This window comes from Pongo abelii, chromosome 16, assembly GCF_028885655.2.
Source record: "Pongo abelii isolate AG06213 chromosome 16, NHGRI_mPonAbe1-v2.0_pri, whole genome shotgun sequence".
NCBI lineage: Eukaryota > Metazoa > Chordata > Mammalia > Primates > Hominidae > Pongo > Pongo abelii.
In genome coordinates this window covers 15044726-15063709 of record NC_072001.2, presented here as the reverse complement: position 1 = coordinate 15063709, position 18984 = coordinate 15044726, and the positions used below count along the sequence as shown (strand labels likewise).

General features: G+C 38.8%; 1 pseudogene; it reads left to right on the top strand.

The window, feature by feature from the left end:
• Positions 1-308: 308 nt before the first annotated feature.
• LOC134760233 (ADAMTS-like protein 3) overlaps positions 309-18984 on the top strand; it is an 89439-nt pseudogene continuing 70763 nt past the window's right edge.

Below are 18984 nucleotides of genomic sequence, written 5' to 3'. Positions count from 1 at the left end.
TGCCCAGGCTGGAGTGCAGTGGCACAATCTTGGCTTACTTCAACCTCTGCCTCCTGGGTTCAGGTGATTCTCCTGCTTTAGCCTCATGAGTAGCTGGGATTACAGGCACACACCATCACACCCGGCTAATTTTTGTATTTTTAGTAGACGGGGTTTAGGCTCAAGCAGGTTCCCTGCTATGTAAGTTAGAAAACAGAATAATATAATTGATATTTAGCCAGTTTATTTAAATTTAGGAATGATAAAATTTCAGATATGATGCTGAGCTTAAAAGCCATCTCGACAAAACCTTCTTAAGGTGGAAAGGCATGCGTGTGTCAACTGATTTTCATATAAACCTGTCTTTTTTTTATGCGGTCATTCCAAAGCAAAGCATTTTTGGGTAACATTGGTCTTTGTGAAGACCTTAGATGACTCTGGCTTTGGGAGCCCAAGGTGGGCAGATCACCTGAGGTTAGGAGTTCAAGACCAACCTGGCCAACATAGCAAAACCCTGTCTCTACTAAAAATACAAAAGTTAGTCAGGTGTGGTGGTGGGCACCTGTAATCCCAGCTACTCAGGAGGCTGAGGCAGGAGAATTGCTTGAACCCAGAAGGAGGAGGTTGCGGCAAGCCGAGATTGTGCCATTGCACTCCTGGGCAATAAGATCAAAACTCTGTCTCAATTAAAAAAAAAGGTGACTCTAGAATAACTGGGGAAGCTTTGGGCTATTTCTACCACATTTGCTTATAATTTATTGTGTGGTTTTTTTTTGTTTGTTTGCTTTTTAATATCTAGACCTCAAGAAACACTCATTCAGATGAAGACAAAGATGGCAACTGGGATGCTTGGGGCAACTGGAGTGATTGCTTCCGGACCTGTGGGGGAGGAGTGTCATATTCTCTGCGGAGATGTTTGACCGGAAGGTCAGTGGTGGCTTCACTTGCTCCTGCATGTGGAATGTGGCAGTGCCTCTGGATGGGTGGAGAGAAGAGATAACTTTATTTGGCTTTGGAATGTACTGTGATGATGGTGTAACATTTGCTTTGTCTAAATGTTAGTCAACCTAGGTTAACATATTTAAGCAGCAATGGTCCAGTTTTCGTGGGTATCGCCATGTTGCACACAGGACCCAGGAGCACTGGACGCTTTGGGCTTTGAGGAAAGGAAATCCTGGCACTTTAAGTCACTGGTTTAAAGTTGTCAAGAGTTGGGGCAAGAGGTCAAGTCTTCTGAGTTCTGCCCTTGGGTTGCTGCAATTTAATCCAGTTCTTGTTCATCTATTCTGAGCAACCCATTGATTAAGAACATGATGCAAGTTCTGTTTTCACATTTTAGATATATTTATGTTAAATAATATTTGCAAAAATGTAAAATCAGCTTATTTTTTAAAAATCTGTAAATTTGTAATAAGCCTGTGCTTATCACTGTTTTTGAGACACTTTAAGGTAATTCTTTATGGGACAGTTTAATTCCCAGTCAATGATTTTGCATCAGCTCCTAGGTAAGACAGAGCCCCAGATTGATGGAATCTGGCATGCTAGTCTTGTACAAAAGAAGATTCCAAGATTATGTCAGTCATCTTCAGATTTGGGATATTGTTAGGCAAAAGAATAAATTGGCCTTTGCCAATTAGCTTCAAGATATAGAGTAGAAATGCAGGGAGAGTACATTTTGGCTGGAGTTTGGATTTCGTTGAGGTCACTGTTCTACCATACATTAAACAGTGACCAAGTATGTCCTCCAGTTTCCTTGAGACAATGCAGAGCAGGGCAGATGAGAGACTGTACATGTGGCCTTTGAGAAGAAAGACTCACTGGTCTACTCCAGGAAGGCCTGGGAAGGTTGCTGGAGGTACTATAGTAGCATTCCCCCAGGGTGAGTTCTAACTCAGAGCATGGAAACTTCAGTAAAGCATTGGTGAACTAAATCCAGGGATTATTTTTGCAAAGAGAAAGTGTTATGCCTGCTTCCCCATATTTCCACCTTGGTGAGCAGATATAGGCCCTGGTATTCTGTGTCATGCTGTGTGGAAGAATGATGAGGTATCATGCTGTATTGAGATATATTTATTCTGCCAAGGAGGCTGCAATAGGAGAGCTACACCCTGTGGGCAAGGGGAGGAGGCTTTTTTTTTTTTTTTTGGAGACGGAGTCTCACTCTTTCCCAGACTGGGGTGCAGTGGCGGTATCTGGGCTCACTGAAACCTCCGCCTCCCAGGTTCATGCAATTCTCCTGCCTCAGCCTCCCAAGTAGCTGGGATTACAGGTGCCTGCCACCATGCCAGGCTAATTTTTGTATTTTTAATAGAGACGGGGTTTCACCATATTGGCCAGGCTGGTCTTGAACTCCTGACCTGAATGATCCATCTGCCTCGGCCTCCCAAAGTGCTGGGATTCTGTAATGAGCCACCATGCCCGGCCAGGGGGCTTCTTATGTAAAGGGTGAGTTCTTTCCCACTGCTGGCCAGCCACATGGGAGAGAAGTTTCCAGTCTGGGAATGAGTAGGGAAGGGAGAACTTTGGCATCTCTTTCTAAACTTCAAGTCTGAGAAGTCTGAATAATTTGCAATTAGTGGTAGGGTTAGAGTGGGAAAGGAGTGGGATTTATTTGCATTGGTCTTTTTTTATTTTTTCTAGTATGTACTTGCATTTGTTAAAAAGAATTTAGAGGAATATATTAAGGACCATGAATAACCACTTTCATCCTATTGTCATACAACTAAAATGTTCACATATTTATTTATTATTTGGTTCATTTTTAAAATTTCTTTGATTTTGCTTGGAACATAATTTTGCCAAGTGATATATCTCCATAAGGCTGAAGGTAGGGAAGGGCAGTTGCTCAACTTCTTCCATCTTTTCTACTCGTACTCAGAAGGGGAGACTTGGGCAAGAGGAGAGGAAAGGGAGGCAGGAGAGTTCTTGGCTTTATTGTTGAGAGCAGGTATTGGTGTTCTCTGTTTGGCAAGTGTCTTAAGCTGACTGTTGTGAGCACTTTGATGGATTTTTTGAGAAATTGCCTTTGCCCTCCCAAATTCCTTGGGATTTCTTGCCTCCAATTCCCTTGAAATGTGCTATTCACAACACTTTGGCTTGGTAATATTGCTCTTTCCTCAGCTCTGAGACTGCTAGACGTGCCCCCAGCTTCTCCCTATTTACATGTGCTAACCCCTCTGTGGCCATCCTGGTAAGTTCTTAAGACAACCACATGCTGGAACTCACGCACATGCCCACATCTGGTTCACAGGAAACCCTCATGTAAACTTTGCTAAACAAACTCTTCAAGTCCAGGGAGCCAGTGCTGCAACACCTACTCTGCTTACATGGGCTGCTGTAGCTGTTCTCTCAGCCCTTAAATTTCTCAGGTGTGAATTAAACACCAACCAACTGTTGGTGACACATATTGAACTCTTCAAGTGCTGTCCTTAAAATTTCTTCCTCTTGATTTGGGGCTAGCAGACTGAAACCCTCATCCCTTCTCCTTGATGGAGCAGAATGAGAGGTAGGCTCACAGCACACCTTTCTCAGTGAAATCCTCAGAAGTTCTTCCTGTAAGTCTCTGGCTCCAGATCCTTTTAATTCCCTTGATGTGAGTAAGGAGTTTAACTCCAGTGAATTAAGCTAACACATATCCTGCCTTCAAAGTTCTTACATCTAAGGAGACAAACAACAAACAAGTAAACAATCAAATTATATATAATTAAAAATTGTGTCACTGGCCAGGCGCAGTGGCTCACACCTGTAATCCCAGCACTTTGGGAGGCTGAGGCGGGTGGATCATCTGAGGTCAGGAGTTCGAGACCAGCCTGACCAACATGGAGAAAGCCCATCTCTACTAAAAATACAAAATTAGCTGGGCATGGTGGCACATGCCTATAATTCCAGCTACTCAGGAGGCTGAGGTAGGAGAATTGCTTGAACTCGGGAGGTGGAGGTTTCCGTGAGCTGAGATTGCACCATTGCACTCCAGCCCGGGCAATAAGGGTGAAACTCCGTCTCAAAAAAAAAAAATTGTGTTAAGAAAATCCATAAAATGGTCAGGGAAGCCCTCTGTCCTGGGGCATGTATATGCTGAGATATTACTGCTAAGAAGAAATCAATTATGTGATGGGAAGGGTTATGAGACCAAAAAATTTCAGATAGTGGGAGCAGCATATGTAAATATCCTGAAGCAGGAAATGAAAACAGCCTTTTAGGCCTGGAGAGCAATTAGATGAGAGTAAGCAGAATGGGCAGTCCCCTGCTGACTGCCACTGCAGACAGAGCCTTGGTGGGCACAGAGTCAGCCAGCATCCCACCCTGGGCTAACACTGTGCAGAGAACAGTGGATCCTGCCCCACCCTGAGCAACCACTCCTACTTGTGGGGCACACAGAAGGCACTCAGACCTGCACCTGCCAGTGCCCCACCCCTGAGCCAACACCACCTCCAGCATGACTGAACACACAGTCACCAACAGGGGCCTCCTGCCCACCCCCAGCTGCACTGCCTCTGCCACTGTGGTGAATGCCCACAGAGAGGCAGGACCCCCGGCACCTGCTAGCACTCCACCATAGCTGCCACTACCACTGCTGCTGATATGTGCAAATGAGGATGGATCCCTCTGTCATCGTGCTATGAAATGCTTTGGCTGACATCAGCCATCAGAGTGTAATGACCGGCAGTCCAAAAGCATTTGGCCCCCGCAGTGCAGTGGATTCCTAACATCAAGGATCCAGAGAACAAAGTTGAGACCCAATACAAGTACCCCAGAATTAGAACATCCAGTCCAGGTATTGGGAGCTGAGTGTTGGCCCCCTAAAATCTTTCATAAATGAAGCCAGTTGGCTGGATCCACCTTATACTAGAATCAAGCCCTCAAGGTCATTAAAAAATAGTATAAAAGAAACAAAATTATGCAAAAAGTCAGCAACCTCAAGGATTAAAGGAAGATAAGCCCACAAAGATAAGAAAGAATCAGCACAAGAACCCTGACAACTCAAAAAGCCAGAGCGCCTTCTTTCCAACAGATGACCACCTTGCCTCTCCAGCAAGGGTTCTGAACCAGGTTGAGGTGGATGAAGTCACAGAAACAGAGTTCAGAATACGGACAGAAATGAAGATCCTTAGGCTATAGCAGTATGTTGAAACCCAGTCCACGGAAGCTAAAAACCATTATAAAACAATAGTGGAACTGGCAGACCAAATAACCAGTATAGAAGAGTATGTAACTGAACTGAGAGAGCTGAAAAACACCCTACAAGAATTTCATAATGCAATCACAAGTATTAATAGCAGAATAGACCAAGTGGAGGAAAGACTCTCAGAGCTTAAGACTGGCTTTCTGAAATGAGACAGTCAGACAAGAATAGAGAAGAAAGAATGAAAGGAATGAACAAAACCTCTGAGAAATATGAGATCATGTAAAGAGACCAAATCTACAACTTATTGGTGTCCCTGAAAAAGAGGGGAATAATGGAACCAACTTGGAAAACATATTTCAGGATATCGTCCATGAGAACTTCATGGATGAACCCAGCTAGCTATACAGGCCAACATTCAAATTCAGGAAATGCAGAGAATCCCAGCAAAATACTTCCCAAGAAGATCATCCCAAGAGACATAGCCATTAGATCCTCCAAGGTTGAAACGAGAGAAAAAATGTTAAAGACAGAGAGAAAGGTCAGGTCACCTACAAAGGGAAGTTCATTGACTAACAGCAGACTTCTCAGCTGAAACCTTACAAGCAAGAAGAGATTCTGGGCCAGTATTCAACATTCTTAAAATAAATTCCAACCCAGAATTTCATATCCAGCCAAATTAAGCTTCATAAGTGAATAATAAATATGATCCTTTTCAGACAAGCAGATGCTGAGATAATTTGTTACCATCAGATCTGCCTTATAAGAGCTCCTGAAGGAAGCACTAAATATGGAAAGGAAAGACCATTACCAGCCACTACAAAAACATACTGAAGAACACAGACCAGTGACATTATAAAGCAACCACATAAACAAGTCTGCAAAATAACCAGCTAACATCATAATGACAGGATCAAATCCATACATATCAATACTAACCTTGAATGTAAGTGGGCTAAATGCCCTAATTAAAAGATACAGAGTAGCAAGCTGGATAAAGAACCAAGACCCACTGGTATGCTTGTCTTCAAGAGACTCATTTCACATTCAGTGACACACATAGGCTCAAATAAACGGATGGAGAAAAATCTACCAGAAAAATGGAAAACAGAAAAAAAGCAGAGGTTGCAATCTTAGTTTCACACAAAACAGACTTCAAACCAGAAAAATTTAAAAAGACGAAGGGTATTACTTAATGGTAAAGTGTTCAATTCAACAAGAAGACTGAACTATCCTAAATATATAGGCACCCAACACAGCAGCACCCAGATTCATAAAGCAAGTTCTTAGAGACCTTCAAAGAGATTTAGACTCCCTCACAGTAATAATAAAAGACTCTAACACCCCACTGACAATACTAGACAGATCATCAAGACAGAAAATTAACAAAGATATTCAGTACCTGAACTCAGCACTGGATCAAATGAACCTGATAGACATCTACAGAACTCTCTACCCCAAAACAACAGAATATACATTCTTCTCATCACCACATGGCACTTACTCTAAAATTGATCACATAATTGAAAGTAAAACGCTCCTTAGCAGATGCAAAAGAACTGAAATCACAAAAAACAATCTTGGCTGGGCATGGTGGCTCATGCCTGTAATCCCAGCACTTTGGGAGGCCGAGGCAGGAGGATCACAAGGTCAGGAGATCGAGACCATCCTGGCTAACACAATGAAACCCCGTCTCTACTAAAAATACAAAAAATTAGCCAGGTGTGGCAGCGGGCGCCTGTAGTCCCAGCTACTTGGGAGGCTGAGGCAGGAGAATGGTGTGAACCCAGGAGGCAGAGCTGGCAGTGAGCCGAGATCGCACCACTGCACTCCAGCCTGGGCGACAGAGTGAGACTCCATCTCAAAAAAAAAAACAAAAACAAAAACAAAAAAAACTCTCAGACCACAGCACAATCAAATTAGAAAAAAAGACTAAAAAAATCACTTAAAACCATGCAATCACATGGAAATTGAATAACCTGCTTCTGAATGACTTTGGGGTAAATAATGAATTTAGGGCAGAAATCAAGAAGTTATTTGAAACTAATGAGAACAAAGATACAACATGCCAGAATTTCTGGGACACAGCTAAGGTGAATGTTAAGAGGGATATTTATAGCACTAAATGCCCACATTGAAAAGTTAGAAAGATCTCAATTTAACAACCTAACATCACAACTGAAAGAACTAGAGAACCAAGAGCAAACCAATCCCAAAGCTAGCAGAAGACAAGAAATAAATCAGAGCTGAACTGAAGGAGATTGAGACCCAAAAAACCATTCAAAAGATCAGTGAGCCAGGTGTGGTGGCTCACGCCTGTAATCCTAGCACTTTGGGAGGCTGAGGCGGGTGGATCCCCTGAGGTCAGGAATTCAAGACCAGCCTGACCAACATGGTGAAACCATGTCTCTATTAAAAATAGAAAAATTAGCTGGGCATGGTGGCGGGCACCTGTAATCCCAGCTACTTGGGAGGCTGAGGCAGGAGAATCACTTGAACCCAGGAGGCAGAGGTCGCAGTGAGCCGAGATCCTGCCATTGCACTGTAGCGTGGGCGACAAGAGTGAAACTCCATTTCAAAAAAAAAAAAAAAAAACTTCTTAATGAAGTAGGTATTCAAGGAACATATATCAAAATAATAAGAGCCATCTATGACAAACCCACAGTCAACATCATACCGAATGGGTGAAAGCTGGAAGCATTCTCCTTGAAAACCAGCACAAGACAAGGATGCCATCTCTCACTACTCCTATTCAACATAGTGCTAGAAGTTTTGGATGAGGCAGTCAGACAAGAGAAAGAAATAAAGAGCATTTAAATAGGAAGAGAGGAAGTTAAACTATCCCTGTTGGCAGATGACATATCCTATATCTGGAAAACTCCATAGTCTCAGGCCAAAACCTCCCTAAGCTGATAACTTCAGCCAAGTCTCAGGATACAAAATCAGTGTGCAAAAATCATTAACATTCTTATACACCAACAGTCAAGCCAAGAGCCAAATCAGGAACACAATCCCATTGACAGTTGTCACACACACAAAACAAAATACCTAGGAATACAGCTAACCAGGGAGGTAGAATATTTCTACAAGGATAACTACAAAACACCACTTGAAGAAATAAGATGACAGAAACAAATGGAAAAACATCCTATGCTCATGGATAGAAAGAATCAATATTGTTAAAATGGCCATACTGCCCAAAGCAATTTATAGATTCGATGCTATTTCTATTCAAGTCATTGAAATTCTTTACAGAACTAGAAAAAAAAACTATTGTAACATCCATATGGAAGCAAAAAACAGCCTGAATAGCCAAGGCAATCCTAAACAAAAAGAGCGAAGCCGGAGGCATCATGCCACCTGACTTACAACTGTATTTCAGGTCTACCATAACCAAAACATCATGATACTGGTGCAAAAATGGACACATAGACTAATGGAACAAAATAGAGACCCTAGAAATAAGGCCACACACCTACAACTTCTGATCTTGACAAATCTGACAAAAACAAGCAATGGAGAACGGATTTCTTATTCAACAATTGGTGCCGAGATAAATGGGTAGCCATATGCAGAAGATTGAAAATGGATCAATTCTATACATGATATACAAAAATTAACTCAAGATGGATTAAAGGCTTAAATGTAAAACCCAATACTATACAAACCCTGGAAGACAACCTAGGCAATACCATTATGGACATTGGAATAGGCAAAGATTACATGATGAAGACACCAAAAGCAGTTGCAATAAAAGCAGAAATTCAAAAATGAGATCTAATTAAACTAGTAAGTTTCTGCACAGCAAAGGAAACCATCAGTAGAGTGAACAGACAGCCTACAGAATGGGAGAAAAATTTTGTAAACTATGTATCTGACAAAGGAACTTAAATTTACAAGAAAAAAACAACTCCATTAAAAAGTGGGCAAAGGACATGAACAGACATTTTTCAAGAGAAGACATGTGGCCAAAAGTCACACGAACAAAAAGCTCATCATTGATCATTAGAGAAATAAAAATCAAAACCACAATGTGATAACATGTCACACCATTCAGACTGGCTGTTACTAAAAAGTCAGTAAGTAACAGATGCTGGTGAGATTGTGGAGAAAAAGGAACATTTATACACTGTTGGTGGGAGTGTAAATTAGTTCAATCTTTGTGGAAGACAGTGTGGTGACTGCTCAGAGACCTAAAAACAGAAATACCATTAGACCCAAAAATCCCATTACTGGGTATATATGCAAAGTAATATAAATTATTTGATTATAAAGACACTTGCATGTATGTGTTCACTGTAGCACTATTCACAATAGCAAAGACATGGAATCAACCTAAATTCCCATCACTTGTAGACTGGGGCCAGGCGTGGTGGCTCATGCCTGTAATCCCAGCATTTTGGGAGGCTGAGGCGGGTGGATCCCCTGAGGTCAGGAATTCAAGACCAGCCTGGCCAACATGGTGAAACCCCATCTCTACTAAAAATACAAAAATTAGCCGGGCATGGTGGCGGGTGCCTGTAATTCCAGCTACTCAGGAGGCTGAAGCAAGAGAATCTCTTGAACATGGGAGGTGGAGGTTGCAGTGAGTGGAGATCATGCCACTGTACTCCAGCCTTGGCGACAGAGTGAGACTCCTCCTCCTCAAAAAAAAAAAAATTGTAAACTAGATAAAGAAAATGTGGTACATATGCACCATGGAATATTATGCAGCCATAAAAAGAATGAGCTCATGTCTTGTGCAGGAATGAAGCTGGAGGAAGCTTCATTCCTCCAGCTGGAGGCCATTATCTTTAGCAAACCAGTGCAGGAATGGAAAACCAAATACCACTTGTTATCACTTAAAAGTGGAAGCTAAACTATGAAAACACATGGACAAATACAGGGGAACAACATTGACTGGGACATATTGGAGGGTGGAAGGTGAGAGAAGGTAGAGGATCAGGAAAAATAACTAATGAGTACTAGACTTAATACTTGGGTGACAAAATAATCTGTCCAACAAACCCCCATGGCAAAAGTTTACCTATATAACAAAGCTGCACACATACCTCTGAACTTAAAATAAAAGTTAAATTATAAAAGAGCAATGGATAGCATGCATATATATATATATATATATATATATATATATATATATATACACACACACACACACACACACTGTTTAGTGCAATAGTGTTTTCTGGAGTTTAAATATAAGTAGAAACTTTAAAAACATGGAAACAATAATATAAAATTCAGAAGAGAGTAAAATGAATTTAAAGTGTTCAAATGTCGTTGAATTGTTCAGAAAAATGTAAACATAGACAATTTACCTTCAACTTTTAAAAGTCTGGGATGCATGTTAAATTTCTAAGGTTACCATTAAAAGCAAAATAAAAAAATGTGTAGCTATTCAGATATCACAAGGGCAAACAGAATCATGCTAAAATACTTGATTGATCCAAAAGGGTTCAAGAAAGGAGAGAAAAAAGAACATAGTGCAATTGTGACAAATTGTAAAACGGTAGATTTGAACCCCAGAATATATATTTTACATTAGATGTAAATGGACTAATTACTTCGGTTAAAAGACAAAAGATTGTTAGACTATAAAACAAAATTTATGTGGTTTACTAGAGTCAAACCTTAAATACAAGGATACCGAAAGACTGAAAATAAAAGGATGGAAAAAAGCTATAATGTGAACCAAAATGAAAAGAAAATTGATGTACCTGTACTAATATCAGACAAAGTAGAATTTAAAGGAAGAAGCATTAGCAGAAATAGAGGAATCATGAAAATATAATATATTAAAACATGGGGATACATCTAAATTCACCCTTATACGGAAGTTTAATAGCCCTGAATACACATATTAGAAAAGAAAAATTGGTTGAAAAAAAAAACAGTGGTGCAAGCTGTCATTTAAGAAGTTAAAAAAAAAATGGAAGAGCAAATTTTAAAAGTATCTGCATATATACTCTGTGTGTGTGTGTGTGTGTGTGACCACATTCCTTTACTTCAAATACTGTGTGTGTGTATGTGTGTGTGTCCACATTCCTTTACTTCAAATATCAGGGATCTGGATTAGAGTCAAAGTTTGATCAAGTCCCTTGTTAATTCAGTTATGGCTGCCTGTGGGAAAAATGCCCTTCTTCTGCCTAAAGAATTGCTGCTTTAGACCTGTTGCAGCTTTATGTTATTATGGCTGCTGCAGCTGAAGGCATTCACAAGAAGAAACATTGCCTTTGTGTCAGTGAATCTCGTTTTTTATTATTTTGTGGCTTTCCTTCATTTGGAGATAGTTTCTGGAGTGTCTGCATTTTATTTCATCGCTCCAGAATACCCTATCCCATGTAGGCACTGAGTGGTTTACAGGGGCCCTCACTGAGTGAGACCTTATGGGCCCTTACACTTTTGTCTTAGACTAACTGCCCCCATGCCATTGATTGGCAGGAATTGGCTATATCACCTGCCACTCTAATGTAGTGGGAATTGGTGGATTCTCTTGTAGATCTCTTCTTTACTTCAAAGGCAGACTTCTCCTTTATGTACAGTGAATAGTTTATGTGCTCTCTTTTAATTCAGTCTTACTTACCCTATGTATAGCAATAATCACCTAAAGTTTCTGCCTTGTGTATAACTTCTGTGAATTTCCAGGTATGATACAGAGTTATTCACTTATTAACATAGTCATTTCAATGGGAATTTGTAAGGGGGAAGTTCAATATATATGCTCCGATTACCATCTCTATTTAAAATCTTTCCTCCTCTCTTCATTTTCCCTAAAATTTTCCCTGAAATTTTACCTCTGCTAATTTGGAAATTATACACATATCTTGTTTTTATTTTACTGATGATTAAATATATACTTAAAAACCACATTTTAATAATTATTTTATAACTATCTCTGTCATTAGTAATTTCTTTTGATTTCTCCTTATGTAAAATGATGACTACTTAGGCTTTTTTTTCTTTATTCCCATTTCTTGAGTTTATTAGAATTTGGGATTTTATCTTCAGTTTATTGGCAGTTTTTTTCTTTATATCTTTTCTTTCATAGTAATACATCAAAGCATGGTTGAAACTTAATTGTGTGTGTGTACACATCATTTCAACACTCACTGTCTATCTTAATTGTGTGTGCATGCAGACAAGCAGCATTATTTCAATGCTGATTGTCAATTGCTGCTTTGAGTCCCCATTTCTTCCTTTGAGCATTCAGTTCTTCAGGTTGAATGATAGCTTTGTTGGCAGAGATATATTTTGAGCTTTGCTTCTGGAATTTTAGTGTGCATATGAATCACCTAGGGATCTTGTTAAAATCTAAACTTTGATTCAGTAGATCTGGAATGAGGCCCAAGAGCTTTCATTTCTAACAGATTCCCAGGTGATGTCAGTGCTGTCTGTCCATGGACCACACTTCAAGCAGCAAAATTTTATAGACTTTTTAATTTCAGGAAAAAGTTGTAGGTCTTATACTTTGAGTTCTTATATATCTGAAAATGACTTTTTCTTGCTTTCACACATAAACAGTGAATGGCTTATTTGAGTATAAAATTCCTAAGATACAACCTTTTCCTTTTAAGACTTGATAGTTCCTTTTCCATAAAGCTTGGTATATGGTGTTGCTTATAGACCTCCCAGGCCAGCTGGGTTTTTTGTAGATAACCTATTTTTTAGATAACCTGTCTGCCCATAGGAGTCTATTTTTTCCCTTAAGTTCAAGAGTTTTATAAGGCCATGTCTAGATGTCAGTGTCATATTATTTATTTTACCCTGGCACATGGTGACCAACTTTTTGGTACAGATTTAGATCCTTCTCTGTGGTAGGAAGATTTTTCTTCTATTATATTATTCACTGTTGGTTCTTACCCATTTGTTCTGGATTTTTCTTCATTAATACCAGTAACTTCTGTCTGTCTTCCACATTTATCATGTTCTCTTTAATTACTTGCCTCTTTTTTTTTCTTTTTCTGTGCACGTAGGGGCGATTTTCAAGCTGTAACTTGAACTTTTTTCTTTTTTTTGAGACAGTCTCACTCTGTCACCCAGGCTTGAGTACAGTGGTACGATCTCAGCTCACTGCAACCTCTGCCTCCTAGGTTCAAGTGATTCTTCTGCCTCAGCCTCCCACGTAACTGGAGTTACAGACATGTGCCACCACACCCAGCTAATTTTTGTATTTTTAGTAGAGATGGGGTTTCACCATGTTGGCCAGGCTGGTCTCAAACTCCTGACCTCAAGTGATTTGCCCGCCTCGGCCTCCCAGAGTGCTGAGAGTACAGGTGTGCACCACCACGCCCACCTAATTTTTGTATTTTTAGCAGAGATGGGGTTTCACTGTGTTGACCAGGCTGGTCTCAAATTCCTGACCTCCAGTGATCCACAGTCCTTGGACTCCCGAAGTGTTGGGATTACAAGCGTGAGCCACCAGGCCTGGCCTGAACTTTTTTTCTGATCTATTAACTTCTAGTGAAGTTCTTTGTTTATTTTTATTTTTTATTTTGATGGGTACATAGGTGTATATATTTATGCGGAATGTGAGATATTTTGATGCAGTAATACAATGCATAATAATCACAGCAGGGTAAATGGGGTATTCGTCCCTTTAAGGATTTATCATTTCTTTGTGTTATACACATTCCAATTATACTCTTTTAGTTATTTTAAAACATACAATAAATGGTTGTTGACTGTAATCACCCTATTGTGCTATCAAATACTAGATCTTATTCATTCTATTGAACTATATTTTTGTACCCAACCTAGTGACGTTTTAAATACTGCTATGGCATTATTTATTACCTAATATTCTTTCCTTCACTTCAAACCTGCCCCTTTTATGTGTCTGTTGTTTTAACCACCTGCATCTTATCCTGTATTTTTTTGTCTATTTTTATGTGATATCTGGCTAATTCTTACTTATTCTTCAAGGTCATGCTCTTTTAGGAAGCCTATCTTGACTGGTTAAACTTTGGTCTTCCTGTTTTGTGCTTCCTTGCATCCATTATAGTACTAAAATTGTTGGCAAATTCGGACCTCTTTTTGAGAAAGGAGGACTTCATCATTCCAAGATCTTACATGGTTTCTCACATGTGATGAGGACCCAAATAGCATTTATTGAAGGAGTAAATAAATGAGTGTGTGCTCACGATCGCCTTGCATCTTTTTTGCCAATGCTCTTCTTTCCGCCTAAATCATGCTTTTCTCCTTGTTCTGGTTGACACATGGTTGATCACAAAAATGCCTTTTGAGTCCTCATTTCCTCCTTTTGCATTCATTGGCAATTCTCACTCTTTACTAGGACAGGGGCGATTCTTCTAGTGTTTCCGTAGGATCTCATGAATACCGTTGTGAGAGTGTTTATTCCACTGTATTGTTTTATTTTTCTGTTTCCACAATTGAGACAAAATGTTAGGTGGCATAGATGGTGTCATTCATCTCTTTATGCTGCACCCACATTATTATTGCTGTGTGGTATAAATTGAATACATTTTATTCCATAAATTAATAGAGAAATGAAGTAATGAGTTTCTGGGTTGATAAAAAAAACTGCATGACTATAGTATGGGTCTGTGGGATAGGTAAGGATGGGTAATTCTATGAAGAATATTGAAAGCTATGTTGGGGAGTATGGACTTTTAACAAATATTTAAAAACATCATTTTTTTCAACAATGCACATGTATATAGTTTAAAGAGCCAAATGACTCATGTAGGCTTGAGGTGAAAAACAACAGCCTCATGATTCCCTTCCTCCCATTTCCTCACCCAGCCGGGGCAACTACTGTTAACAATTCTATCTGATTCTCTTGGTGTTTTATCTATATTTCTAAATAACATGTTTATATTACTGCTTCTTGATCTTTCAGTTGTAGGCACTACTCATTAGAGTCATACTATAGAAGATGAAGATTTAACAATTTTTCACACCTCCTGCTCCTTTCTCTTCCTTTCTCTCTCCCACTCCCCCTCCTCTTTCTCCTTTCTCAACCTCTCCCTCCAGTCTGTCTTCCAGTCCCATACCCCAGAGTTTTATATAACTTTGACTGGGCCAATATGCAGTGTTTAAATTATTATGAAGGCATATTATTATTAATGCCTTCATTAAACTATTATGAAGGTATATTATTATCATAAAGACATATTATTAAATTATGCCTCTATACTATTCACAGCTATGTCATGTAATATACTGCAATTATTTTTCCTTTCCTGAGTTTTTTTTCCACTAGAGTCAATAATTACGTTGCTTTTTTATTTGCTTGTTTTCTTAGTTTTTCATGCTTATCACTAATTCAGAAAAATGTCATCATTCTAATTTTCACTTAACTAATTTCATTCACTTTTCTAATTTTCATTCACTTTAATTTTCTTTTAGACCCTTCTTCTGGAGAATTCTTAACCTTTAGCTGAGCTACTTGCTGTCTAACAAGAAATTCAGGAGGCGTCTTGGAATCTCATTTTTCTGTCATCCTGGGAGGGTCATTTACCTCTCTCCTGTGTTAGATCTCCTGTTTCCTAATCACCTTCCTTCTTCCTCCTCATTTTTGTGGATACATTCTCCAGAAGCTTCCTGCTTATCTGAAAAGATCTTTATTTTCTTCTCAAACTTGAATCATGATTTTTCCCTGTAAATAGTTATGTAGAAATGATTTTCCCTCAGAAATTTGAAGACTTTGCTCCATATTCTAACATCAAGTAATGTTACTGAGAAATCTAAAGGCATCTGGATTTCCTGCTCTTTTTCCCTCCTCTCTGGATGCATGTAGAAACATACATTTTCCCCCAATGTTCTGAAATTTCCTAACGTTATGCCTTGGTGTGGGTCTATTTTCATTTGTTGTATTTGACAGAGCGTCCTTCACTATAAAAACTCATTCTCTTCAGTCCTAAAATATTTCCTTGATGATTTCTTCTATTCATTTTCCTCTATTTTCTTTTCTTTCTTTCTTTTTGTTTTTTTGAGATGGAGTCTTGCTCTTGTCACCCACGTTGGAGTGCAGTGGCTTGATCTCGGCTCACTGCAGCCTCCGCCTCCTGGGTTGAAGCAACTCTCCTGCCTCAGCCTGCTAAATAGCTGTGACTACAGGCACATGCCACCATGCCTGGCTAATTTTTGTATTTGTTAGTAGAGATGGAGTTTCACCATGTTGGCCAGGCTGGTCTCAAACTCCTGACCTCAGGTGATCTGCCGGCCTCAGCCTCCCAAAGTGTTGGTATTACAGGCATGAGCCACTGCACCCAGCCATTTTCCTCTATTTTCTCATGTTGAAACTCCCATTATTCAGGTATTAGATCTTCCAGTTTTCTCTTTATTCATTTGCCCTGCCTTCCAGGAGATTTGTCTAAATTTATTTTTTCACTCTCTTTACTAAGTATTTTATTTCTTTCTATACATATATTTTTTTCCTGAGTTATTTTTTGTTCCTTGAATTTTTAGAAATAGAATTCTGTCCCTGATTCCCAGATGCAATATCTTCTGTTTCATCTCTGAGAGTATGAATAGACGTTTGGGAGGAAAATTTTCTTCACCTTGCATAGTCTCAGTTCCTCCCAAATCGCTGTTTTCTTCTTCTTTTTTTTTTTTTTTTAGTGACATATAACTTTTTATTGAAATCATAATACCATACATATTAGAGACTTTTCCAGGGCAAAAAATGGCTGGATAGGTCTTTCTTTTTTTTTAATTTATTATTATTATACTTTAGGTTTTAGGGTACATGTGCGCAATGTGCAGGTTAGTTACATATGTATACATGTGCCATGCTGGTGCGCTGCACCCACTAACTTGTCATCTAGCATTAGGTATATCTCCCAGTGCTATCCCTCCCCCCCTCCCCCCACCCCACAACAGTCCTTTTCTTAAAAAATTTTTTTTTTGTCACTGTATTTAAGGTTAGAGGTCTTTCTAAGATTTCTGGTGATCCTTGTTTGTTTATTCAAGTTTAACGAAAGGAGCTATGAGCTTAACTGGAGGACGATGTGGCCAGTACATCTCATTGCCTGCTGATGCCTTTAGGTGTTCTATTTTGAAATGCTTTGATTTCCCAGTGAAGGCCATTCTGAGTCCAATATTTTAGGAATGAAGTGAGGCAGAAAGCTGGGATATCAGCATTAAATACATTAATTTGTATTTAATCCCTGTTTTCAGTATAGTACTCTTGCCCTTAATTTCACTATAGTACTCTTGCCCGGTTATCTCTTGGTCCAGAAAATTGCTGTTTTACCCTCTTTAGATAATAACATGCAGTCATGCCAAAGTAAGGGAGGTCAGCTGGAAATTTAATCTCTTTTTAAACAGACTCAATCAGTCATACTGTTTTGACCCCAACTTTATCCTGCTTTCAAAAGTATCTGATTTACCACCTCTGAAGTCTTTTGTGAGTTCTGCAGAGCTAATTGAGTTGCTTCTAGGAATTCCCTACTGCCATCTTAGGATTTACCTTTTTTGGGGGCTGAGAAATCAAAAGATATCCTTAATATGAAATAAGTAATTTAAATAACACCATAATTATTATGGAAAATTGAATTTATAATATAAAAACTCTCCCCTCAGTCTTAAGGCCTAGATGGTTTCACTGGCAAATTCTACCAAGCATTTAAAGGAGAATTTACACCAATTCCATATAATTTCTTCCAGAAAACAGAAGGGAAGGAATACTTTCCAATTCATTTTATGAATCTAGTATGACTTTGATACAAAACCATACAAAGACTATACAAAGAAGCACACAACAAACCAATATATCTCATGAATATAGAAGTAAAAATTATTAATACAATCCTGTCAAAAGTATTAAGAAATATATAAAAGGAATTATACACCATAACCAAATGGGGTTTATTAGAGGAACGTAAGGCTGTTTCAGTATTTGAAAGTCAATCAATGTAATCCAGCTAATTAATAGACTAAGGAAGAAAAAATGTATAGGATCTTATCAATCGATACAGAAAAAATATTTGACAAAGTCACCAATTCATGAAGAGCTCTCAGAAAAATAGAAACAGATATCAAATTGATAAAAAATTTAAGAACCTTGAACTAATATTGTATATTATAATTGGCAGTGAAAGACTGAATGCTTTCCCCCTAAGGTATAGAATAAGGTGGGGGTGTCTGTCTCACCACTCTTACCATAGGAGAAGAAAAATAAAACTGTCTTTGTTTGCAGATGACATTTTTGTCCACGTAGAAAATTCCAAGGAATCTACAAGGTAACTTCTAAAACTAAAAAGTGAGTCTGGCAAGGTCCTGGATACAAAATAAAAATACAGAAATTGATTGTATTTCTCTTACTAGTGATGAGCACATAGATAACAAAATTTAAAAATACAGTGCCATTAATAATCATTCAAAAAAGTTAAATGCTAAGGTGTAAATCTAACAGAACATGTATAGGACTTGTATGCCTAATACTGCAATGTGCTAATGAAAGAGAAACCCTAATAAAATACCTAGGAATACATTTAGCCAAGGAGGTGAAAGATCTCTACAATGAAAACTATAAAACATCGATGAAAGAAATGGAAGAAGACACAAATAAATGGAACGATATTCCATATTCATAGATTGGAAAAAACAATATTAAAATGTTGATACTACCCAAAGTGATCTACAGATTCAGTGTAATCTCTGTCAAAATCTCAATGACATTCTTCACAGAAATAGAAAAAACAATCCTGAAATTTGTATGGAACCATAAAAGACCCCAAATAAATTAAGCAATCTTGATCAAAAAGAACAAATCTGGAGGCATTATACTACCTGACTTCAAAATATGCTACAAAGCTGTAGTAAGCAAAACACAATGGCAATGGCATAAAAACAGACAAGTTGTCCGATGGAACAGAATACAGAGCTCCGAAATAAGTCTACACATTTACAGCCCACTG